The sequence below is a fragment of the Rhea pennata genome, chromosome 3 (assembly GCF_028389875.1).
Source record: "Rhea pennata isolate bPtePen1 chromosome 3, bPtePen1.pri, whole genome shotgun sequence".
Classification (NCBI taxonomy): Eukaryota; Metazoa; Chordata; class Aves; order Rheiformes; family Rheidae; genus Rhea; species Rhea pennata.
The window spans coordinates 46,077,274-46,102,739 of record NC_084665.1 but is presented as its reverse complement, the minus strand read 5'-3'; the positions used below and the strand labels follow the sequence as shown (position 1 = coordinate 46,102,739).

General features: G+C 38.8%; 1 long non-coding RNA gene across 1 annotated transcript in view; it reads left to right on the top strand.

Moving 5' to 3' along the window:
• Positions 1–1,886: 1,886 nt before the first annotated feature.
• LOC134139247 (uncharacterized) overlaps positions 1,887–25,466 on the top strand; it is an 80,444-nt gene continuing 56,864 nt past the window's right edge. The window contains exons 1-3 of the long non-coding RNA XR_009958096.1: positions 1,887–2,094; positions 5,929–6,054; positions 8,220–8,346. This is a non-coding gene — a long non-coding RNA (uncharacterized LOC134139247). The remainder of the gene's footprint in view (positions 2,095–5,928; positions 6,055–8,219; positions 8,347–25,466) is intronic.

The window sequence follows — 25,466 nt, the reverse complement described above, 5'->3', positions numbered from 1 at the left end:
ACAGCTCGCCTCAGCTGGGAGTCGCCCCTGCCTATCCCTGCAGACTTCTGCTCAGTGTTGCTTGCAAAATGTGCTCCGGTGGGTGGGAACTGACTGAGGAATGATCTTTTCTCCCAGTTCTCTAACCAATACACTCCTTTTACAGGCCCATTTTTCATCCATCGACTGGCCTAAAGACGAGGCCAAAACTTACTGCTAACTTCTGTTTGTATGATCACACACGCATGGAAACTCATTAATGAGGTTTAAGCAGGAATAGAGCAACTCAGACAATGACACGATTTTGACTCACAGGCATTCTTACAATCTACTGATAAAAAAAAGATATGCCATGTCTTCAAAGGGATGGAGCAAAGTCATTCCCATGATCTTCGCAGGGCATTCCATTAACACATCGCAGTATTTCCTGAAAGTCAAGTGTATTTTAACCCATTATCCAATGTCTAGGAGTAGTTGAAATTTCACATCCCCTGAGTCTAACCCATTGCTGGTTTTCTTCATGGAAATGTATAGCTAGGGGGAAAACGTAACTTTCAAAGAGCAATGATAACTTTTATTTTTTTTTGTAAAAAATGTACTGTTATTTGGAAGGTACGGTAAGACAGAGTAACACATGGCTATATTTCTAGATCATTGTGTATAATATTACATGCAAGATAAAGTATACATACATTTTCACACAAATGAAGTCATAATTGCCAGAAATTCACATTGTGCTTCTGTATTTGGCAATGTTAGATGTAGAAATTGTCCTGCAGAGCACACAGATAACCTTTACAGTGGTGCCCAACAGTGATGGGTTAACAGTCATTTAATTGCAATACTATTAACCAGATCAGGTTAAGTAAGCACAGAGATTATATTGAATTGACACGTGTAGATACATAATTTGTACTGCTGTTTTTAAAGTGGTCCATGAACATGCTATAGAATTTAAAGTGATCCATGAAGACAAACTGAATGTTTGATTATTCAAGATGGAAACAGTTTTAAAGGTTGAACACTCTTTATTTTCAGGGCAAATAGGGAGCAGATTCTCACTATTAACTCTGTTACCTAATCAGTTTAAACCAGTGATAATCCGTAAATTAAACTCTTTGAAAAACATCTGACAGGGGCTTCTGTACAGCAAATAACTTGTAGAGACTTTTTTACTCAAACTTGAGAAAGTTTACTCCTTAATCAAAACATTGAAATTCTTCTTTTTGACTGGCAAAGGCTTATTTTTCTTGAAGTTTTGAACAGATCTGAGATGACCAAATGACATCGTTTCTATTTGTTTTTTTGAACAGATTTCCTCTTCAGTCTTTCTGATAAAGGGGAAAAGCTGACTCTTTTGTCTGTATTCTGAGTTCAGAAAAAAGCACAAGAAAGCATCTACTAAAGCATCTACTATCTGCAACATCAGTATAACAATAAAAACTAAACATTTTTTTTTCATCAGTAAGTACAAGCCTAATAAATGCTGGAGCTGTTCTTTTTTGTAAGAAAGCACTTTTTTCCCAGATGAACACAATATTTGCACAAGTACCATATCTCCTGATGGCATGTCCTAATCTGTGTCTTTTTCTAGATGCATCTGTGATCTTGACACTATCAGACCACCTTAAGCTGCTAGTCAGGACCCTGCTACTTCCTCTGCTTTTCTAACAAAATTGTTCTTGTAAGTGTTCCATAGCTTTTTCCAGTCAAAATAAGCCAGAAGTGTTGAAGCTGTTTCAATAGACTGCCTTTGCCAGTTGGCTTATTTGAGCTGAAGTAGAGCAGGGAGTCATCACACTTGATGGTTGATTGGCAGATCTGCAGGCGTGGTGATCTCTGGTGATGCTGAGCAGCTGACATTGCGCTAGCAACAATAACGTCTTCAGCCAGCACAGCTGGAGCAGGAAGGTTATGCATATCCAGGACACTGGTGGATGAACCGTTGAAATCCTTTTAGAATCAGGAAATTTTGCAATTATATATATTTTTCTATTTATCCTGTGAATGCTGAGGAAAGACCAGGATTTGGGCTACGTATTTGAACAATGGTCCAGTCTCTTTGGTTGGATGAATAATGGTGGAAAAACCTTTTCCTAATGCTTGAGTATCCTGGTGAGTAATGTATCAGTCTCAGCCTGAGAGCTCAGGACAGAAGCACCCTGTGGTTAAGGAGGCTGCCTAACGTTGACTTGTAACTCATGAAGCTGTGCAGTCTTCTGTGCACTCAGTCTTTCCTTGGCAAGTGAGTGTATGTACCTGCTAATGGGGAAAACATTATCTTTATCGTGTCTGTGGAGATATTTAGTTTCTCTGTATAGGCTGAAAAGAGGTATCTTTCCTTAGACACTGGCCGAAAGGTTGAAAGAGGGAAGGAGACTACAGGGGACAGAAGTCCTGCTAGAGCATTTCACATTCTTTACAGAAAAGGAGTAAGTGGAGAGGGAAGGGCTTGATCTAAAAAGCTTGAGAGCTACCACGCTTATCAATAGTTCCTGTTCAGTTTGGCTTTTTGCTCTATGTGCCTAATCCGTTTACTTTAAATAAACATTTTTATTAGCAAGGAAGGATAGTCGGCACTCTTTGGTGTGTACAGACTCAGCAGTGAGGTCCCAGATCTGATCCCATTCTGGAACACACTAGACGCAGCTCTATTAACTTTAATGGAATTGTTTCTGACTTACATTAGAGGAGCTGAGAGAATGAATCAGGCCTGAAGCTGCAGTAGAAATAAAAAAAAGAAAGAAAGAAAAAAATTACTGTATTAGATGGAAAATATACAGGTGACAGTGATAGTCAAAATACAAACTGAATGGTTTAAAAGCAGCTTTTCCTTTACACTTACGTCTCATAGTAAATGGCACATATGGAAGCTTTTCAGTCCTTGCTGTCAGGTTTGGCCTCCCTTTTTCAGGACACTGTCTTTGATTTCAACATATTTTTTTTTCTTCTGGTTTGTAATTTTTTATGTTGTTTATTTTTCTCAATAGTTGACTTCATAACCTTGGAGGAATATATGTGCTTGGATTTGCAGCTAACGAATCGGTTCACTGCAGATCTGCTGTGCCTAAAAGGCCATATAGGACTCGCTGTAGTCAGCAATGTGGGTTCCTGGCACCCTCTGGTGGTCGTGCTCATTGGTACAGAAAGGATGGGGAAAATATTTGAGCCGATCAGTGTGCTTGACTCACGCAGGCAACGTTTCCGGAAGTTGACTGGGGGCAGTTCACAAACCAATTATGTTCAAAGGATGCACTATAGATAGATTTGATAATTTCCTAATATATCCTTTAAAATGTAAGACTAGGTAGGCTGCCATATCAAGGTGCATATTGTGTTATGTCAGTTAGGGGTGAAGAGAGACATGGCATATGTGCTTATTAACTATCTCAAGCTGGTTATAAAATCTAAGAAGATAATGTGAATGGTCAGGCAAAGCATCAGGGATGCTGGGTTATATATATATATATATATATATATATATATATATGTATGTATGTATGTATATACACACATATATATATACACACGGTCATATATCTATACACAAGCATTTTCTCCCAGAGATTGGTGACTTAGTGAGGGACGTACAAAAATTCTTCCTAGCTGAAAAATAGTGAGGGGTTTTAGGGTAGCAACCAGCTTTTTATCTCTTTAGCCATTAGCAAAGCTTTGTTTGATAGTACAAGCTGTTCACTGTCAAAAGACTTATTTCAGACATTTCATACCAGCAAAATAAAATAGCATGTGTTTCAGAGGATCCTACAGCCCAAACCACATAGTTTGGTCTATTGTTAGCACTCGTTCCCTACGTTCAATACGTGAGGTGAAGCATCTTTCAGATGTTTCCCATACTGGAACTTTCTGTCATTGCAACAGCACATACTAGCAAGTGCTTATAACAAGGATGAAAGTTGTTTCTAAATGTAGCAGCTCAGGAAGATTTTATAATATAAAACTTCTACAGCAGAGGTTGTATCTGTCCCTCCTCAAATCACAGCTGTAAAGCAGATGAGAAAAAATTGTCTGACGACTGAATACTATCCAAAATTCTCTTGCAAGTCCCAGCAATATAAATCTCTCCTCATTAGATCTGGCCGAAGAATTCATTCAAACTAAATGAGTCCATGTTCCCCAACTTGATGACCTCTTTATGTGTGTGTGTTGGGGGAGAGGACAACAGGAAAGTAGGGAAAAGAGCATATCTCGGGGTGGGGGGAGCATGCTGTCATGCTCAGGCAAAATCTCCTTTGAAGTTAAAATATTCTATTAATTTAATTCTTATTTGCACTCATCTCTATATCTCTATTTTCCAGCTCAACTTGTAAAAAATAGTAGCTAAATCCCTATGATGCCAACCATTTCTGATCCAGTAGGAAACTTTTTTCACGAAAAAATGTTGTTATGATAATATCAGTCTGTATTTGTTAGATTATGAATAGTGAAGAGTTTGGATTTGCTTCAGAGAAGCACTTGTGTTTTTGGCTCCTTCTCCAGATATGCCTTTGGAGCAATATGTAGACCACGTTGACACAAAATGCAATTTCATTTTCCTGTGATCTCTGCTGAGCCATCTGCCTCAGCCATTTATCCACTCAGCAAGTCGTCTATGCTACTTGTGCATCAGGCATGTTGATCGTGTACCTCGTAGTTTTTGCAAGTTTATTACTTATAAAGTCAGTGAAAATAAACTTAGACCTTAAAGCTGCTGAATATGGGCAGATTGGCTAGGGTCCTGTTACTTCTCATGCACGCAACTATTCACTGCAGGAAATCTCTCTTTTAATTCTACCAGGAGTATGTAATGAATCTTATTTCTAAAAGCAGTAATGCTTCAGTTTCTTATTATTTAGTTAATATTTGAGAAGGCTTCTGCAGTCAATTTTCTCTGATTCTTGTGACTTTTTTGTAGGCATACCCAATTGCCACACAAACTTTTGAAGACGAATACTCTGTCTGTAAATAATATTTACTCACGTGTAATGAAAACCACTCTTCAAGCACTTTAGTGTTTAAAAGCCAGTGACGTGCTGTGACAGAAAGGAAGGTCTTGAAAAGCTGAGTGGTGTCTCCACTTCCTGCCCCCTGGCAGAAAGGCAGAGGATAACAACCATCAGGACAAAAGTCCTTATATCCTGGGGTATGCTGGTGTTGCCAACTTCCAGATGGATCCTAGAAGACTGGTAGAAAAAAACCCAAGTTTTTCTTAAAAAGTTCCAATAAAATCATATTTCTTTTGGATTTATGGATTCTGAGAAAATAGTCCACTGTATTTAAATTAAATTAATTAAACAGTGTCAGGGAATGTTTAGGGCATTATCTGTATTGCGGAATTATCTGATTATCTGTATTGCTATATTGCGAGAATAGTCCCTGGCCTGACTCTGGGTAAAACTAACTAGCAATTCCTAGACAGCTGGAGATAGGCACAGGCCAGGGACCGTTCCCAAGAGGCCATTTTCATGCAGCCAGCCTTGTCTGGAGGCTAAGAGGGTTTGACAGTGTGGAGATAGCCAGACGGTGCCAGCTGGCCGCAGGGCTGCAGAGAACAGTCCCTGGCTGCATTGTTTATCAATATTGATGTTGACAAACATATCTTGTGTTTGCTAGAGCTGCCTGAACTCACTCATCACATTGTACAAATTAGAAGAAGAAAAATTCACTATTGTAAAGACAATGTTAAAATTTTGGTTAGCAAATTAGTAACAGTTACAAAAAAATCAATAGAATAATGTATCTGCATTGTTATGTTTAAGTCTATAATTAAAAAGGAAGATTTCTGTTACAGGTGTGTTAGTACTTCAGCTGATTTTGTGGGTTCTTTGCTGAGGGAGGATATGAGATACCTGGCAAGAAGAAATTTGTCAGAGCTTATACTCTGAGGGCCGGGCCACATATAATGAGGGTCTTTTTTTTTTTTTTTTTTTTTTTTTTTTCTTTTTTTTTCAGATGAGAGGTGTGACAGGTTACTTGGTCTCAGAGGGTCTCTGTCTCGCAGCTGATACGGCTGAATCCTAATTCTAGAAGTTGTGTCTACAATTTCTATGATTGGAATATAGAGGTTATCATCTTTAAGTAAGTTATCGTTACAGTATATCCATGATTTGCATTCTGCAGGCACTCAGCAGTAAATATTGATTTAAACCCCAAATCTTAAGCCCATAAAATCTTTGTCTACAGGAAGAGATCATTAAAGGGACTAAAACTACCATGGACCAAAGCCATCTTTGCTGGTTTGCATCAGCAAAAATGCTGCAATAAACAGCCAATAATCCCCCAAACTGTTCCAGAGACTAATTTAAAAAGCCTCTAATGCTGAGGCAGAAAGAAGAAAGAAAAAAGACTGCAAAATAGTCCAAAAAGCAGGGTTTAGACAGGGGAGTTTCAAACTGGATCAGTGGCACCACTTGAAGTGTACACTGATCTGCAGTGTTTTTCCTTTCACTACCCTCCCCATTTGCAACTCCTGCTCAAAATCTGAGTATTCTTTGGATCAAATTTTTAACTTATGTAGTTCTTATAAGTCTTTGATGTACTTCAGCAATTTCAGGGGCCTCTGTAGTATTAAATGTGCAGCAGCATCAGCCAAACTTTCTATATCTTGAATAAACGCGTCAAACTCTAAATACAAAAAATGATCTCTATGGTAAATTTAAGAGCATCAGTGTTACTGGTCTCAGGCTAAGAAAGTGCTGTCATGAGTTTTACAGAGCCACTTCTGCTAAAAAAAGACAAGATGTCTTCTAACCTGGAAAATAAATCGGAAAGGACTAAAGGTCAGGAATAGGCCATAAGGAAATTTGAAAGGAACAAGTTTTATGAATAAAGGGGATTTGGATCTTGATGATTGAACTAAACAAATTTTTAATAAAGGAAAAGTTTTCTTTTTCAGACCTCAAATATTTGAGTGGAACCAAACTATTTTTTTTCCGTTTTACCTGTAGAAAAATCATTAGATGATACATGAAATAAAAAAGAATACATTTGATTTCATTAAGGAAATACCGAATATGCTGACCTATTGAAAACAACTTTGTGTGGCTGGGTTTCTTTCTACTGAACCTCCTGGTGAATCCTTTGAGGCATATACCACTTCATTTTTGTGACTGTAGAATTTAACAGACTTTCACCAGCCTCCCAGCAAACAGCCAGTAGGTGGCAGAATTTACTTATTTAACGTTAAGCCAAGCAGCGCTGAGGTTTTTATGTAGCAAATTCTAACCTTACAGAAAAAACAATGTCTGGGCTGTGCTCTACAGCGTGGATCTGGCTGGCTGTATACATCCATTTTTATTGCAGTTATTACCTTTTCCATTATATTCCTGAAAGCTGAAATACTGACATGCATGATATTCCTCCCTCCCCCCCCCCCCCCGCCCCGTTACTACATAAAATATATTCTGGACTCTTTTCTAAACTATCTTGACAAAAACTGAATTTAATGGAAGATGTTATTTTTTATGTCAATACAAAAGTGATAATGTGGAGATCACTGCAATTAAGTGATCTTATTTTTAATAGCTAGAATAAATAAGCAAGGAAAAAACGTAGAGACAGACTTCACTAGAGATAGATATGTTAGCCAGTTAAATGAAATCAGTATGAGAATGGAAATACAAGGTTATACTTGAAATCCTTCTTACATCACTACAAGAGGGACTTAAAAAAGTGAAGGGGAGCAATACTGATCCTCTGCAGCCTCAATGAAAGTCTATGAGAAAATCCCATTTTTCCTGATTTCCAGCTTCAACTGTAGCTACTATTCTTGTTGGCATACCTTGATTGAGTGGGTTTTTATCATTCATGGAAGCTGCCCTGATAAAAGGATCCTGTTTCAAAATGAAAATTTTCTGATTTTTGAGAGTTTGGTTTTGTTCATTCTACAAGGGGATGACATCAAACCTTGTAGAAAGCTGTCAAGATCTATTTAAAAATGACAAAGCAAGAAAGTAGCCTTCTCATGTTGGTGTTAGCTTTGGGGATGAAGTAACTCCTGTGCTGTGGAAAGCCTAAATTGTCTGATTGGTGCTTGACTTCTAGTTATGCTGGATTGGGTTGATCATACTGTGTCTTGTGCTTTCATGTGGAATTCCACCCTGTATGGAAGGAGCTTCTTCAGTTGAAAATTTCTTTGAAACTGCTATAGACTTGCAGCCAGCACTCTGTATTTTCAAATTCTCAGGTGTTGCTTGCTCGACTCCACTGATTCAGATTGCTCCCTTCTCTTTCTCCCACCATAGTGGAGAACTGAGGAGAGAAGTCCACTTTGCAGAGTGCTTGGAGAATTGCCCTGAAAGCACATCAAGTACTGGCTAGATTTGATGTTTCCAGAGGGACGTGTCCTGGTTCTCATCCCAAGCCCCACAGGTAATGTCACCCTCTTTGCCTATTCTCCAGCAGGGCAGCTGTTACTTAAGTAAGTATGCTGTCACCATTTCCTCTGAACTTCACCTATTCTGGAGACTTTCATCCTGAAGTAACTAGCCAGAACTGTAGTAAGGGGCAGAAAAGGAAGTATCTCTTTGCAATCCCCAACAAGGCCAGAGTGTAAAACACAGAGCATTCAAATTCCTCCTGCTTTGACCTTCACAGCCTCAGTGCTTGCAGGTCTCAGCCCAGGGGAGAACCTAATGTGACACCAATGGAAAGGATTCAGCAAAGTGCTTCACTCCCTTGCCCTGGGCAGATTTCTCTGGGAACAGCAAGGCTTTCTAGAATCAGGATAATTTTCTGCCTGGGGATATGATGACTTATTTCAGCTACAGAAGCATCTGCAATGCAATTAGCACCAATGGAAAGAGACAATGTTTTTTCTCTCCTCTCTTTCTCTCTTTCTTGTTTATTTCTGAGGTTTCTACCTGAAAACTGTTGTGTTTTCCAGTTCCAAAGGGCAACAGCCTTATATCAGATATAGAGTCACTTGTAATCTGAGAAATTCTGCTATAAAAACACAGTGTGCCATGTCATTTAATCTCAGCAGAATGAAGGGGCAGGTATATTCATTTATTTATTTGAGAGAAGAAAGCGACAACCAAAAAATAGGATATTTTATAGGAGCTTTTTTATAGGAGCTCTCATTTTAGTGCTCTTGAAATTTTGTTTTTCTTTCCTTATATTTACTTTACTACAGCCTTCCAGGCTTGGGAAAGTGCCAAGTACATAGAGATTAAAGCCATGAGCTGGGTTGCAAGTCAATGCTATTCTCTCAAAGTAGGGTTGTTTTACTAAGTATTAAAGCTGATGTTTATTTAAGCCTAATGAGTGAAAATTGCAATATGCAATATGGTAGGGCTGTGAAAAGGCAGGAAGCCAGATTATAGTCTCATTAAATAAATGGAAGATGGAGCTACTCCATTATTAAATAAGATCAGAATCTAGCCCACTATCTCCTATTATAAATTGAAGTTTAGATCCAGCAGAGATCTGGTGTTTTGTAATACTGAATATCTGAGCACTTAATTAGGAACATAGCTACATAATAAAAAATAAATCAGCAACTATCTCCCTACAAAATTTAAAGAGACTCAGAGATTCCCAGTGGGCCTAAAACAAGCAGCATAAAGTCACCAGGCACAGTAGGCAGCAGCCTAACAGGCTTTCGAGATGGAACATATTTAAAATCACAACCTAAAGGAGCATCCTGAAGACTGTGTGAAAATGCCCTGCTCTCTTGGGAGTCCTAGCCACATGTCTTACACCTTTTCCCATAAAGTATGGCATAGTGTAGTCTGGCTTCTCTTCTATTTTACAGAATAGTTCAGTGTTTAGAACAGCAGCTGCTTAATGTAAAATTTAGAAATGATATGAAGAGTAGCTAGGAATACCAGAGGATTTCCCCTGTCACAGTCTCTTGCTTTCTCCTCTCTTGCCTTCTTCTATCTCATAAATCATTCATTCTCTTCTGTGCAGTAACATAGTTTGCCCAAGAGCTGAGAATATCAGCTCCATCAGCCACTACCATTCACACTTAAACTGAAGAAGGACATGTCCTAGTTGCAGAGAAATATGAATTTAAATTCCTTTGTATCTGCAGATGTACTCATACAACTCTATGGGTATACACAACTGTCTTAGATAAAAGACAGTTTAATGTCCTACGTTAAATTAGAGGACAAAAGCATCTGGTGGAGTTGGATGTGTTTGCTTGGTATATTCCTGAGTGGGTACCAAACCAAGGCCAGCAGGAGACCTGGGGTTCAGAACACACAGGAAACCTCTATAGCAGTAAATGAGATAATGCTGAGGAATGCTCCTAGACAGTTGTGTAGACTGTTAAACTGTTAAAACAATCCCTGGCACAGTTTTATCCTGGACAGATTAGTGGTGCATGGAAATATCCACAAGCATGGTTCATGTATGAGAACATCTGATTGAGCATTTCCAATAGGCAGCTTTCATACCTCCGTGATGTTTTGGATCCTAAGAAGTTTTATTAATTTCAACATGGGCTAAGGACTACTCTATGCCAATTTGCCACAGTGCCTGGAAATGTTCCAGGGCAGGTTTAGTTTATTAGTCTGGCATTTATAGAGTCTAATTTATAGAGTCTAGCATTAAGCTTTAGGGATTTGAGTCCTTTACTGGGCTGAGCACTTCAGCACTTAGGAGTCCCATTTGGTAGTGAGACTTAGGCCATGCTGCTGTATGCAGCACAGTAACAGCCATGGTTTTCCCTCAAAATGTCTCCAAGATTCCCTCTCTTTCTGCTTTCCTTGTCAAGAAAGCAGGATAGCACAAAACAGAGGTACACAGAAAGAGCAGCTACCCAGACATGGGGGGAGGGAGGGTAAAGCTCTGAAGCCCCTGCTTTCCCTGAAGGAAACTGCTTTCATTGTCAGCAGATGGGAAGGGGAAGCTGGGGGTGGAGGCAGAGAATGAAGGCTGCTTTGATGTTGGCCTATTTGTTTGCTTTCTGCTTCCTGGACCCCTCCTAGAGAGGCTGGAGCCATCATGGGGAAGAAACACAACAGGATGGCCTGCCTTCAGCCCATAGACAAGACAGCAGCAGATGTTGATGATAGGAGTGGGTGGCATTGGCAGAAGCAGAGAAATGATAGGAGTGGGTGGCAGAGAAAACCTAAAAGGATGTGATGGGAGAGTGAAACAGAGAGATAGGGAATCGTGGAGAGATGGTGAGTGCCTGTATTGAGACACCAATGATTGGTCAAAGGTGGAAGGCCTAGGTGAAGATCTTTTGGAAGCTGCCTAACAGAGCTTCTGTGGATTTATCTAAAAGTTTTCAGTTTTTAGTCCTAAGGAAACCCATGTTTACCTGTTCACAGGTCAGGGTATTACACTTATCCCCATGAGAGATATGCCTTTGCAAGCCCTCAATCAACACAAGGCCAGTGGGGGCCAGGAAGCATGTCCTTAAAGGTATGCCTGTCTGTGTGGTGGGCTCTGTCGGGCGCTCTGGCAATGTTCCAGGCAGACCAGATGCCATTAACAGCATTGTAGCATCTCTGTAACATGGCACAGGGCAGACTTGAGGTCCCTGAATTATTTTGGACTTTGCACAGACCTTCGCACAGCTTTTCCTCAGCCTACATCGCTTAATTTTATAGTTTCTCATAACTGAATAAAGCCATTTTGACACTATGGCCAAGATAATCTCTCACTTAGTAGATAGGAAAACAGCTGCTGAATCAGAATTTATGCAGGTTATTTATAGATCCACTATGATATCACACACACAGCAGATCTAATGAAGGACACTGTAAATTACCTCCATTTAATTAATTGGAATTGCCATCAAGGGATTAATCTGGAACATAAACTCTCACCCAACTAAGACAGCAAAAAGGATCGTGAGGCACAAAATAAGTCAGTCTGTATGTCTCTCTAGCAATGGGACACCCTGGTCTTAACCATTAATTTACCAATAAACACCTGGCAGATGCTTACTGGAAATTCGAGGCCCATATTTTGAGTCAATTACAGAGCAACCAATAAATAAAAGTAGCGTTAATTGCAGTTTGATATTTATATTTAGAGGTATTTTCTTCCGTGAATGGTAAATGTAGTCACTCCTGTCAATTATACCTTTGTTACTCAGCTGGCATGGCTAGTAGTATAAGATAAAATTGATAAAAAGCATTGCAATATAATAATATGTGCAATGCAATGTAATAGCATTAATCTCACATAAAAATGATACTGTAGCTTCTCTTGCTAGCGATACTTCCCCATTCACAGTAATATGCTCTTACTGAGCACTCTTGGAACAGGAGCACAGGTTCCACTAGACTGGGAGAGTAAGGGTGATGTAAGATATTTTGGAGCACATACACTATTTGATTTCTAGAACCCTGCACATAGTTATAGATAGTATAAATGGTTTCCTTAGCATAAATTAAATCTAAGACATATATTTTAAGAGGAACAGTTAAAAGTAGTTCTTTTTAATAAAGCTGGTAGACTCAAGACACTCTCAGGTGATCGGTCTCTTTAGAGTATTTAGTTTAAAGAGGAAAGGACAAAATATGCTTTTTTGACATGGACATTGGGACAAGCCCTGACAGTAATATTATTTGTGGTCAGGGACACACAGTCACCAGTCAGTGATCTTTTATGCAGGGAGATGGGCCAGCTATTCTACCAAGACATTGTAATGGGCACCAGATCTGATAGCTTTAAGCAAGAGGACAGCCATGGCCAGGGAAGCTAAAATGCAATCAGAACGACTGGATGACCATCTGGTTGCATCGTTAAAGTTTACACAGAAGAGAGGCTCATGAACTAGGCTTCCAAATCAATGATCGAAAAGCCACTGAGGGCAACAGACAAAGCCCATCCACAAAGCTCTCTTCCAGACAATCTTTATGTTACATGTATTAGCATACCTTAGCATGCATAGGCTATTAGCATACATAATGTTATCTGCACACTTCCAAAGGCATTCCAAGGGAAAAGTCAGTCCTCCAGCAAGCATTGCCTAAAATCATTAGCAGGGAAAGTGTGAGTGGAAGCAAGAGAGCTTTTTCCTAACCACAGCTTTTAAAATCCTCCTCACGCTTACTGCTGATAATTTTTTTTTCAAAGCAGACAGTATCTAGTATTGATATCCAGCTACTACAAACAAGATCCTGCTTTCTTTTCACTAGATTAAAGGCCAACGTAGACATAAGAAGCAGTGGATGCTGAAATGCCACACACATCTTTTTGAATCCTGCCTGTTATTGATGTATGAATGTGGATAGGGAAGATGGGGCAAAACGTGCCCCACTGTAATCGTCCTGCTTCTTTTCCTCTCCCTCAAGCCTAAGCTGGAAAACAGAATTCCTCCTTAGCTCTGAGGAAGCAGCTGGCAAAGCTCCCTCACCTATTCCCTGGAGTCTGCGTTCTGTGGGCAGGTGGGCATGCCTTTCTCTCCCCTTGCTCTCCCGACTACTAGTGAGTTTGTTGAGGTTGGAAGAAAGCACTTCAAGAGAGGCAAATTTATGCTAACAACGTAAGTCAAACTGAGCTGTGACTGCCTGGCACACCTATCAGAGATCCTGTCCCACTTGCAGATGGTATATGTGATGAACAGTGTGTCTTTGGAGAGACTTTTTGGCCTTAAGAGAGAAAAAAAATCTCAATTTTGATTTCATCAGAGAGATGGTGAAGAAGGGGAATAAGTATATAACTTGTAGCAGAAAATCAGAGGACAGTATACTGCATGTCTGAGATCTGAGCTGAAGAAAGCACAAGCACCCAACCACATTCCTCTAAATATTGCCAAAAGACTTAATTATAGACTTGAAATGATAGCTACTTTTGTTGCATGAAAATCAATTTTCTCCAAGAGAAAATGAGACAGAGAACACCAGAGGGCACTATTTCATTCTTTAAAAAAATCTGACTGCAAAGTCAAATCAAAACGGAGTTATTTTGGATGTTCATTGTCTTTCCTTTTTTGGTGTCTTAAGGCATCTTAGAGAGATCTTGTCTACATTAAGAGAGAAATAATATTAAATAGCTATTTTACACTGCATGCAATTCAGCACTACAATAATCAATGACATGTGAGAAATTAGGCATTAGGATCAGCCCTGCATTACTTCTCAAGCAAAGCATTGATGAGTAATTGCATCTCCTCACTCAAGTTTCTCTTTAGTTCAAGTCGTAGAGACCTCTGATTGGGAGTAGAAGCTCCAAGCCGTTCATCACACTTTGCGGACATTTGAGAAGTGCATAATCCACTCACTGTCAAGTATTACAGCTCACTATCAAATGATTAGATATAAATCTATTAATAGAATAATGAGGTTGGCAGTGAGGATGGGAACATCATAACTGCACATGCTGGAGCTATGCAATTATGGCAATGCTTTTGGTAATGCTGTTTTTACATGCTGATCAGGAATGCAGCACTTTAACAGGAACTCTGTACGCCACATGTACAGGCCTCTTGAGGAACACTTACTGTGACTTCTTCTATAGGCTTTCAGAGGGTGAAATGGCATGATCTGTAGGATAAAATAGCTGAAGCAAGGAAAAACATCAACTTCTAGGGGGAATCAACCCATTAGGAAATCCACTTCCCTTTTGTTATTTGTCAGAAAGCAGTTTAGCATGACAAAAGCATAGAATATACATGCCAACTGTGTCTGTTGTCAGCAGCATATTGAGTTCATTATGGAGTGATTATAATATCAGACTTATTGAACACTAAACAAAAAAAGATTTACAAAATTTTTAAAACTATGTTTTAGATGCATGTGACTGACACAAATTAGATGCAGACTAACCCCAATGAGCTACTTGAAGTCTATGATAATTATTCTATTAACCTCTAATCATGAATTTGTAAATTCTATCATCGTTTTTAAACATTTGAGAAATTAAATTTTCTAGAATGGAGACTTGAGGTGAACCAAATATTATCTGCATCTACAAAATGAGTAATTGCATACACAAATAAAGTTTGTGGATTACAATTACCCATTTTGCATGGTTGTCTGGCATGAACGCATAGATCCAACTTGAGGCCACAAGACTGATAATGTCTCCAAAGCCTGATGCAAAATTGGAGATATGAACGAGTTTGAATGAATAAGCAACAGTGCAAATCACCCTCTAAATCTCAAACCAACCCAAACTGGAAAACAGATAGTGGGAAAAGATAAAACTTTTGTTTTTGTTTTAAATAAACATTTCATAGCAAAACAAAGCACAAGCCCCCAAACCCTTGTACTTCTTCAGTTTGGTCAAAGTTGAAATAGAAACAACAGAAGAGTAGGGGAAAAAAATTAGTTTTCAGAATAACTGGACTGAACAGAATCTACTTCTGGGTTCAAGCTGTTAAGAATTTTCACATTGAATCTTTTCAGTAGAGTCTTATGGGAGAAGGACCAGAGTGTTGTACTGCTTTTCTGAACTCAGTTTCAGAAGACTTGTGCATTTCCTATCATCACGTTCCACTGAATTTGACCTGTTACTGAGCTTCTTGGCTATATGCATGCTATACTGCAGCTATGTCATTAAAATAATACACATGCCCTAAATAACCATCCTTATCTTTTTTTTTTTTTTGTTTTTTGATATTCTGTCCACAAAAGTCTGCCTGTCTGTACACATTACTGACCTCTAAACATAAATTAATACTGCTGTCTACTTTCATAGCTTTTCTTAGTTTGTGTAGTGATCTACTGGCATGTTTGAAAAGGTGTTATATTTTCTGTCTACACAGATGTAAGGAAGCCTAGCAGTCATATTATTTCATCTGAGGTTATTCAGTTGAAGAAAATTCCCTTTTCCACCATACAAGTGGAGCCCAATTTACCACATTCCAATTAACTACCTCTGTTAGTATTAGTTTTCATGTGGAGTGTTGCTTTTACCTGCGATGTGAGCTTTTTTGCATCTAGAGCCAAGTGGTTAGCCAAAGTTCAGGATCTTACAGGTTTAGGAGAAATTATAGTCATGTTTTTGTATAAATGAATTACAAGTAATCCTATTTCCCTAAACACAGTAAAAATGAAAAGTAGGTAGATTATTTGCTCAGGTTATATAAGCATTTACATACTTACATTACGAAGTTTTCTGAGAAGTTCTGTGCTGAAGATGCATCTCCTCTCTGCTTCCTCTCAGGATGACACTTTTGATCCTTTTGCCACCAATATGCTACACAGGGCCTGCAACTGAAAACTTAGTCACAGCTTTCCAGACACTCAGTCCCTTAAACTTTATTTCTGATTTGCCCTGTTTTCCTCTACACTGAAAATTCCCAGGATCTGTCATGGTCTCTATATTGATGTTCTTACTCAGTGACTTGTGTAGCCTTCTGGATGGATCAATGACAAACCTAATGGCAGCTGTAAACGTTGTTCAGCGCAGCAATGTAAAAGTGCATGACTTTATATTCAGTTTTTCTGCCCAGGTATTCCTGAAGGGGAAAAAACGAGATTCAGAAGGATGTTCCATAAAAAGGACAAATGTTGTTTAGAAGTAATCTCCTGTACAACTGGAATGATGTAAGAACTATACTTTTGCAAAAATCTATATTCCCTTACTCTCTTCACTTTGTATGGCACTCAAAAATCAAAGTAAGTAAAAGCTGATGTCTTATAAAATATAGTCTGGCATTTCCTTGTTTTTAAAGTGGTTATACTAGGTGCTGCAATATTTCAAGCTTCTTCATTGTAGTATCCATCATAGGCTGACCCCAAGCGAATGCAGAGTGGTTCTCTCCCCTGATTTCACTACATTGTGGATAAAGCATCTGGTGAGAGCAGTGAGCAAGAAATCAGATTAACTTGTCTTCCCATTCTGTGTTTTGTTTTTCTTGCTGAAATTACCAATATAGTTGAGAATAATATTTGCAAATTTTTGGACATTTCCGTTAGGTACTGCAATGATATCCATTTCACTTCACTGAAAACCATGACACGGCACATTTCCTGCACTACGAATTAGGCTCATATTCTAGTAATAAGAGAGTGTGAGAACAAAATCCTATCACTTGTGCTTTTTTTGTCCCTTCACAATACTTCTAAAGCCTCATCTTTTCATGTTAAATAAAACTCACTCTTGTCCTAAAAGAAGATTCATATGATGCCCTCCAGCAGAGATTTAAATATAACTGAAGACATACCTAGACCTTGTACTGGTCCTTTGCGAAGGAGGCAAATTTCATCTAACATGGGATTTTGTACAGCAGAAACAGTCCATCTCACCTAGTTTTAATAACTGATCTTTTGAGACTGATTAAATATTCCTGCTTCATTTTAGCCATTAATCATTCTCAGAATAGATGTATGTCATTTATTGCTTCACATACTGCAAAGCAGGTGAGATTTTTCCCTAAGTAATCACAGTACTGTATGTCTGTTATAACTTCAAGTGACAATGCAGTGTTGCTGTCAGCAGTGGTGTCCTTTTCCTGGTTTCTATCTGGAATCAAGTACCTGCTTGAGATATGGGACTTCAAAGTGCTGAGGGGCTCATTTATGCCTTGAGTGATGGGGGTGGGGGAGGTTCTTCATGAAAGAGTAATTTCTGTAGCCACATCTGGATTTTCAATTCCTTTGAAGCTGAGTTTCAGTGGGTACAATATCACACAATATAGTTATTCCAGTTTAGCAAAGTCTAGTGCTTTTTTTTTTTTTTTTTTTAAAAAAAGCTTTTTCTTCCTCTGCTATTTGTTGCATGTCTTCCTGTTTTCACAACTGCAATGGATCTTAATAAGAAGTCTTCTCTTTGCTAGATAGGATGATCAACATATGGCTGTACTGGTATAGATGCTAAGACCAAGTATGTTAGAGATAAGAATTGCTTCCAGATATGATAACAATAAAATCTTTCTCTGAAAGTAAAGTAATGAGTTCATATTTACATAGGGAAAATCAGAGGGTGAACTGGAATACTGAGTGAAATCTAATTTCCATGCAGGAATCTGACTCTCATGATTACATTTTTTTTTATTGGTCCCATATCTTAATATAATCAAAGCCTTGACACATTGTCACATGACAACATTACCATGGTTGTTATTTCAGTCGTCATAATTTCCTATGTATTGAACAGAAATAAAAAGTCATGAAAAATTAAGAATTCAAGTAAAAGTGATATCCAAATGCTTAGCTATTGGACAAGCTTTTTGAAGTACCAAAAGTTTCAGATAAGATGTTCAAAAATCTCTTGTTCTATCCAGTTCTCCTTCAGTGCCAACAAATGAACAAGCCTGAATTCTGTTTTTTTGTTTCTGCTTCGTCCATTTATATATCATATATTATGTAGAACATTTTTTCATAGGAAATAGTCTCCTATATATAGGAGACTCCTTCTTAATATCATTCCTGTAGCTATTAAACAGTTGCCAAATTTTGTCCTGAACTTCTGTGTCTGCATTACACCCATTTATCAAGCCATGACCCATTCCCATAGCCTAGATGGAGTTACCAAAAATGTCATTAAATATGTTATTTTGAAACATTAAATTGATCTTAAAATGTTATAACTTCCTTTGAAGACCTGAGTTCAGGTCTTTTTGTCTTTCATCATGCAGTGACTGAAATCTTATCTGTTACTATAAATTTTATAATAGCCTACAAAGTACAGTACTAGCATCCCTCACTTCAGGCATTATGTTATTTGTGCCCAGGGATATATAAACTCTCAAATCCAAGTTCTGGAAGTTAAATAAAGGAGGAAATGGATTTATTATTTTGCCTTAAAAATGTATGTCAGATCCAGTCATGCCTCCCACTGAAATCCAAAAATAGCTTTTGATATGTTTCTGCATGTTAAAAATACTTATTATCAGATTTTAATATATTATTATCTATGCAAGATGAACACCACAAGCATTAATATCAAATGAATGTAAGGCTAGAGGGAACCTTGAGAAATGGCACAGGTCTTGTATGTTCTATATTGCTGTGATATCAGCTTAATACTTTATAACCTTTAATATATGAATCCTCAGACATATCCGTGCAAGGGAGGGGAATACGGTACGTTCTAATTCATGGAAACGAGACAGGTAGTGTGGTAGAATGACTTTACTGTAGTCACATAAGATGTTTGGGGCAAAAGAGGGACCTAAAGACAGGTTTCACTTTCCCTCTTGGTGCGTATGTGACTGAAAATGTGAGATAGCCTGCTGTGTGTTACATGACATCAGATCAGGACAAGTATATTACACAAAAATAGTTAGATTGTGATTCTCTAGTTCTGCCTGTTCTTACTAATGCTATACCTTGAGACTTATCCATGACTATCACAACCACATTTAATACCTCCCCATTTTCTTGAAAGATTTGTTTATTAGACTGAAGTCCCAAAGATACAGATCACAAATGGTGAATCAACTGCATTTGCTACTGTAAAGCATCTTAAATTTGCAGTGGCAGCCAGCCAAAGCTTAAAGTTTCCTTCTCAGTGCTGTACTTGCCAATGCTTTAGATTTTACTTCTTACCCTACTCTGTGGTATTTATCCTCTCTACCACCTCCAGTGGACTCATTATCTCCTATTTGTTTTTTCTATCTCTCTGACTTTCGTGTACTTTCTTAACACAATGCTTTTGCTTATCAAAATGCCAGGCTTCCAGTATACCATTGACTGTATACCTACATTACCCCTACACAGTATTAAGAAATATCAGTGAATTGTTCATCTTCACACATTTTATGACGGCAAAAGTAATATTAAACAACATTTAAATGAATTAACCACCTTCCTAGAAACCTTTCCATGCCTTTTTCTCATTTGTGCAATTCAATTAACTCCTTCATAGTTTCCATCTAATTGCTCCTTTTTTAAGAGAGAAAATACTAAAAATCACAGCAAAGTAAATGGGCAATTTCTCCATTTTGTTCTCTGTCAGATATATGGGCTCCTCTGTTCCATCTATTCAGAGATGACAAAAAGAGAGGGAAAGATATTTTCCTAAGATTATTTACTTACCAGAAATATAAAACATGCTGCTGGCACTGCTACTTTCAGGTGTTCTGGGATAGAGTATGTCCAGGGAGCAGTATAACAATAGGGGAATATCTTAGTCACCCCCTTTTGGTTTTAAGTATCAGACAAATTAAAGTTGCCTGGTTTGAAGATGGAGGGAAGGAGAAGTGCATTGCATAGACAAAGCAGCCTGGTAGAACGAACTAAAGGAAGGAAAGAGACAAAATGAGAGGAAGGGAATGGCACAAAAGCTTGATCACCAGTGGGCAGCAGTTTGTTTAGGATATCATATTCCCTCCTCAAGCCTTACTATTTATCTACAGTCCAAGCGCTCATGATATCTAGTGGCAAGCCACATCTTCTGGGCTCGATTATATACTGAATAATAATTTACTGCTGTTATCAGCTACTGAGTCAGCTTTTGTGCCAATTACGCAAGCATCAAAAATGATCTGAAAGTTTCTCCTATTAAGAGTCAATGCTGAAATCAGTACAGTACAAATCAGTACAGTGCATGAAATAAACTTTAAATCTTTAGTCTGCTGATTGCCCTTTTATTTTTTTTTTTTTTTAACCGAAAAAAATCATGTACAGGATGGACTTGTCCCAGGGATGCATCATGATTACGTAAGGAAAGAAAAGCATCATGACAGCTCACTTTTTCATCTACTGCAAAAATGGGAAGTTGTGCTTGGACCAAGATGGACTTGGTTAAGACAGCTGATGTTGCTATGGGGAACAGCTCTTCCCCTTGCCTCAGCTAAGGGCAATCTCATAAATCAAATCCTTCAAAGGTGGTCATTAATTAGGTAATGCATATAAGCATACCTACTTAAGAATTGCATATGAAAATAAAGGCCTGAGTGTTTACAATAGCAATGTATAGCAGTTAGATCTGTGGATCGTAGGAAATGTTGTACAATACATTAAAAAAATAGCTCCTAGATACCTCAAAACTTGGTATCTGTGATCAGTGAGTACTTCTGACCTTGCTCTGGGTATATCTCATTTCTTTGTATGTGGAGCAGGGACAGTACATACTATGCTTGCCTCATAGAAAGGTTCTCAAGATGTATTAAATAATATTTGTGAAATGTTTGGAAGCTTCAGAGTAATCAGCACATCGAAAAGCCTAAGAGAACATAAATAAAAGACACAGTGGGACATAAAACCACCACTGAAATAGCTGCTAAGTAAATGAGAACTGCCTGTTCCTTGTACTGGGTGGAAAAAATGTTGTGCTGTTACAAAATTAAAAATTCTATTATAAGACACATATAAGAGGAAGATGAACTAAAGTGGTGTTTCAGAGCTTTTGAATTTTTGACTTTTGAACTTTACACTGATATCTTAAAATCATTTTGCTGTTGGTACCACCATGTATGGATCTGTATTTTTGTTTGGACTCTGTAGTACATAATTATGTCATACAGCAAAAGATTTCTACAGTCATTCATACCACATCACTGGCATTAATCGCAACAAAGTCCAAAGTGAAATATACAGATCATATCAAATAAGCAGAAGTAAAACCTTTCTTCCACACCATTACTCAGTGTCTCTACAGCACACTGCATAGATTGGTCTTTTTTTTTAACTCTAGAAAAGATTGGAGATTGCTGAGGCACAATTTTTATCCCTTTCTTGCAGAAGGAGGATTAATTTTGCCTGTTCTGTCTATTTAGATATTAAGCTTTATATTTTATGGTTTTAGCTGAGAGAATAATATGGGCAACTGGCACATGATCTGTAGCCTGGACATGAGCATCCAAAGCTTGACTTTAATTATGAAGTCATCCCTGGGATGCACTCGCCCAAATATGTGGCTAATAATTTGGTAAAAATGCCAAATATTCTGGCCTTCAATTAAATAATAATGCTCTATTGTTGTTTCTCATTCCTGCCCTTGCTACAGCTCATCAATTTAAAAAGGGACTTGGGGACCCCAGATAGAAGAATTCAATGACATTCTGATTATCACTTCCAGAAACTGGTTCCTCAAGCCCAGATTTTTAGGAAGGGCTACCTTATTTCTTGAGGAAGAGGATGAGCAGATACACACACACAGACAAATGCGTGCACACGCTCTCTATCCAAATGGTAGCATTGCCTGCTTCGGGCAGAGCCCTCTGTGCTGTCCTCATACCCCAAAGCAGACAGGGGGCCATATCTTCCCACCTGCACTGGCACAACAGCCTCAGGTTCTGCCAGACCACTCAGCCTGTCTGCCCGTGGGGTTAGAGCTGCCCACACATCACCCAAGACCCCAGACAGCCCTCAGTTACCTCCTGATCCTATCCCCCCTAATGCCTCCTGTGGAGCTGTCAGCTTCCAGATCTTCCTGGGAAAGCCACTGTGCCCATAGAGACACCTCTATCACTCACCAGTGCTTTCTGGGATGTGCACCTGGCCACAGACTCTCTTCCATCCCCTGCTCTGGCATGCAGAAGGAGGCACAGCTTGCATCCAGCTATTCAGTTCTGCCTCTCCACCTTATTCTCTCATTTGGGCAGTGGCTCCTTGGCAAGTTTCAGGCAAAACATGCCAGAATTGATTCTGAACAATATTCTTGAAATCTGCTTGAGACCATAGCACCAGTAGCTCTGACAGCAGGTCAAAAGGGGCAATATATCTTGCTAAAGCAGAATCTGTAAAAGGCAATAAAGCAAGGCAATAACTTGCTCCATTGCTATCATTTGCAGAACACACTTCAGGTCCCTGAAGCCATGGTGCATCCACACCAGCCGTCTTGACTCTTTTAGGTCATAGTGGTCTCCACCTGTCTCCAGCTCAGGTGCTCCCTCAGCTGCTCCAGTGGCTGCTTAGTGCAACTTCCATTCCCCAAGCTCTGCCCTACAACAAAATAGCTCAAACACTGGTAGATTCATTCCAGTTAATGTATGTCCCCAGGTGCCCTAAGAATATTCATGTTGAAACAAGTTAGTTCTATCCTTGAAAAGCAATAGATGGTGTTTAGGCTATGAAATTAAACCAGTGTGAAAATATCTGACAGCACCTGGGTTAGCTGAAGCAGAACTAAGCACAGTTAAGCTTCATAAGCAGACAAGAGCAAAAAGTCTTCACTACTATTTTCATGTTATGTCTGGTCAGAACCATAGGTTAAACCAGTAGCTTGATGCAACATGAGGAGATTGTCATTCTGTCACCTGCAGCTCATGAGTGCTACAGGGCTCAAACTGGTGTCTTGCTTTGCCCCTTTTCACTGTCTCTTGTATCCTCAGGTTTATAGTTACCATCATCAAGGTATTAGAACTCTGCAGGCATCATCCACATCTGTCTACACCTGGCAAATCCGCCATTCTCCCCCTCAAATAAATCCTTCTGCTGAAATGTTGGTTTATACATTCCATGCTCTCAGGGTTAACCTTACAGTCTTAAAAAACTCTTGGCTCATAAGCTATATAAAGGGGAAATTAAAAACAAGGGTGTGGGGGAGAGTAGATGACAATTAAACATACGAAAATTAATTAGGTTTTCTGAAATGTGTGGGTGACCTTAAGAGAAACATACTTCTTTATAAACCCTCTCTGTATTTTCACATGAGATACATTTTTCTGTTTTTCTGCATTTTATCTTGCGGTCATTTTAGTCATGAGTGATGCCCCAAAGATATACCAATTTATTCCCTCCATAAGTTTATTTGCTTATCTGAATCTTGTCCAGAATTCTTTGTTTGAGAAATCAAACCATAAATCAACTTCCCTGTGGTATTCCTAGGAATTATTTATTGTTGGCTAGGCTGGAGATATTGTAAGACAGTCTTTCTTGTGGTATTTTGGGACTTCAGATTATAGCAAGATTACTGTAGGCTCCCAAAACAGATATGGACACACACACAAAATAAACAAAAAGGACCCACCACAAATCGCAACATGCTGGGCTACTTGTGAAATGACCGGTTTCTGAAACAGAGAATCAAATTCAGTTCTCTCTGTTGGTGTAAGCTGGGAGCAATGCTCTTACCTTCAGTGGAGCTAATCAACAACAGTTGAACTAACATGATACCTTAGTAAAAAATCTTGAACTAAAAACATAAATTGTGCCATCTTCTTTACTGATGTCATTGTCTGAAGGAAACTTCTTGAAAACAGTAGAGATAAGTTTATTTTCATTTACAGAAAAAAGTTGGACCCAGAAGTTCCCATCCCCATGTTTCAAAACAGTCTCCTAACCATCTACATAGACTTTGAGGTCAAGTAAAGACAAAAATTATACTAAGATGTAGTAGTTTTTTCCAAGGCAATCACATGCTAGCCTAGGTTGAAACATTACCACTACAAACAATCCATGCATGAGAAGAACATTTTCCCTCAGAGCATTTGATTAGAAGACTGTTTTCCTTTAGTGGTGGAAGTTGGTTTGTAGTGGCTTGTACTGTGCATGTTTTGAGTATCCACAAAATTCTCTAGCCGATTTTGATGTATTTATTTATGTGGGGTAATTTGAGATTATTTACTTTCTGCTATAGAAGGTGGTGAGCCAGTGGCTGTGCATTCAGAGTCTCCAAATGCTACTTTTTTGTTGCTAGCTCCCTTTTTTCTTTTCTTTTTTCTCTTCTCTTCTCTTCTCTTCTCTTCTCTTCTCTTCTCTTCTCTTCTCTTCTCTTCTCTTCTCTTCTCTTTCTCTTTCTCTTTCTCTTTCTCTTTCTCTTTCTCTTTCTTTTAAGAATTTAAGAAACAACATGCTGTACTCTGGAAGTTGCGTTTACAGCGAAATTAAGTATTTGCTGAGCAGACTTCAAGCTTAATGTCATAAAGTTACATGCCTAGTACTGAGAGAATTTCTAAAAAATGACCCAGTAAGTCTTTCTATTCTAAAAAGCAAAAGCAGCAGGGGAGTTAACTCAGACAGGAATGATGGGAAGCCAGTAACTCTTGTCAACTACCTTGACACGTGGTGAACATAGGCAGCCAGGTCTGCCTCAGGAGAAATAGGCTAGGAAAAACACCATAATCAAGTAGAGTTAGAGAAGGGACAAGACACATGCTCCATGTGCCAACTAGTGACTGCACTAATTTATGTCATGCCCAAGACAGAGTAGTAAGAAAGTGACAGCAGAAAAAAGAAACAGTGTGAGCTGTTAGTCTTATGAAATGGGAGCTGTGGGGGGTGGGATGGGGAGATGCATGGAGGGTAGAAAGACAGTGCAGGAAAGATCTAAAAGTTTTGGCTTTGACTTCCCTCTGATTGCTCAACCATTCCTCAAGCAAGAGAAGAGCGAGCTCAGAAGACAGTAAGGATTTGTGACAGGGAACTGGGTTTGTGGCTAAGGGGTCCCAAGCTGGCAGTGTGACACTGCTTGACCAGCTTCGTGTCCCTAGCAGGAGGGATCAGGGAGAACTAAGGGCATGGGAATGTTTTTTGGAGAAATGAGGGGGTGGAGATGCTTGTGCTGCTTCATGGGGAGAGGGGAGATGAAGAAAAAAGAAGCAGAGATGCTCAAGAGTCTGAAATAGGGTACAGCTGCTGCATCCTGCTAGCAGTATTTACGGAGCTTGCATAATACAGTCACATCAAGCTCAGTTTTAAAAGCAAGCAAGTCAAAGTAAAAGCCTGGCCCTCTCAGATATTCTTAAA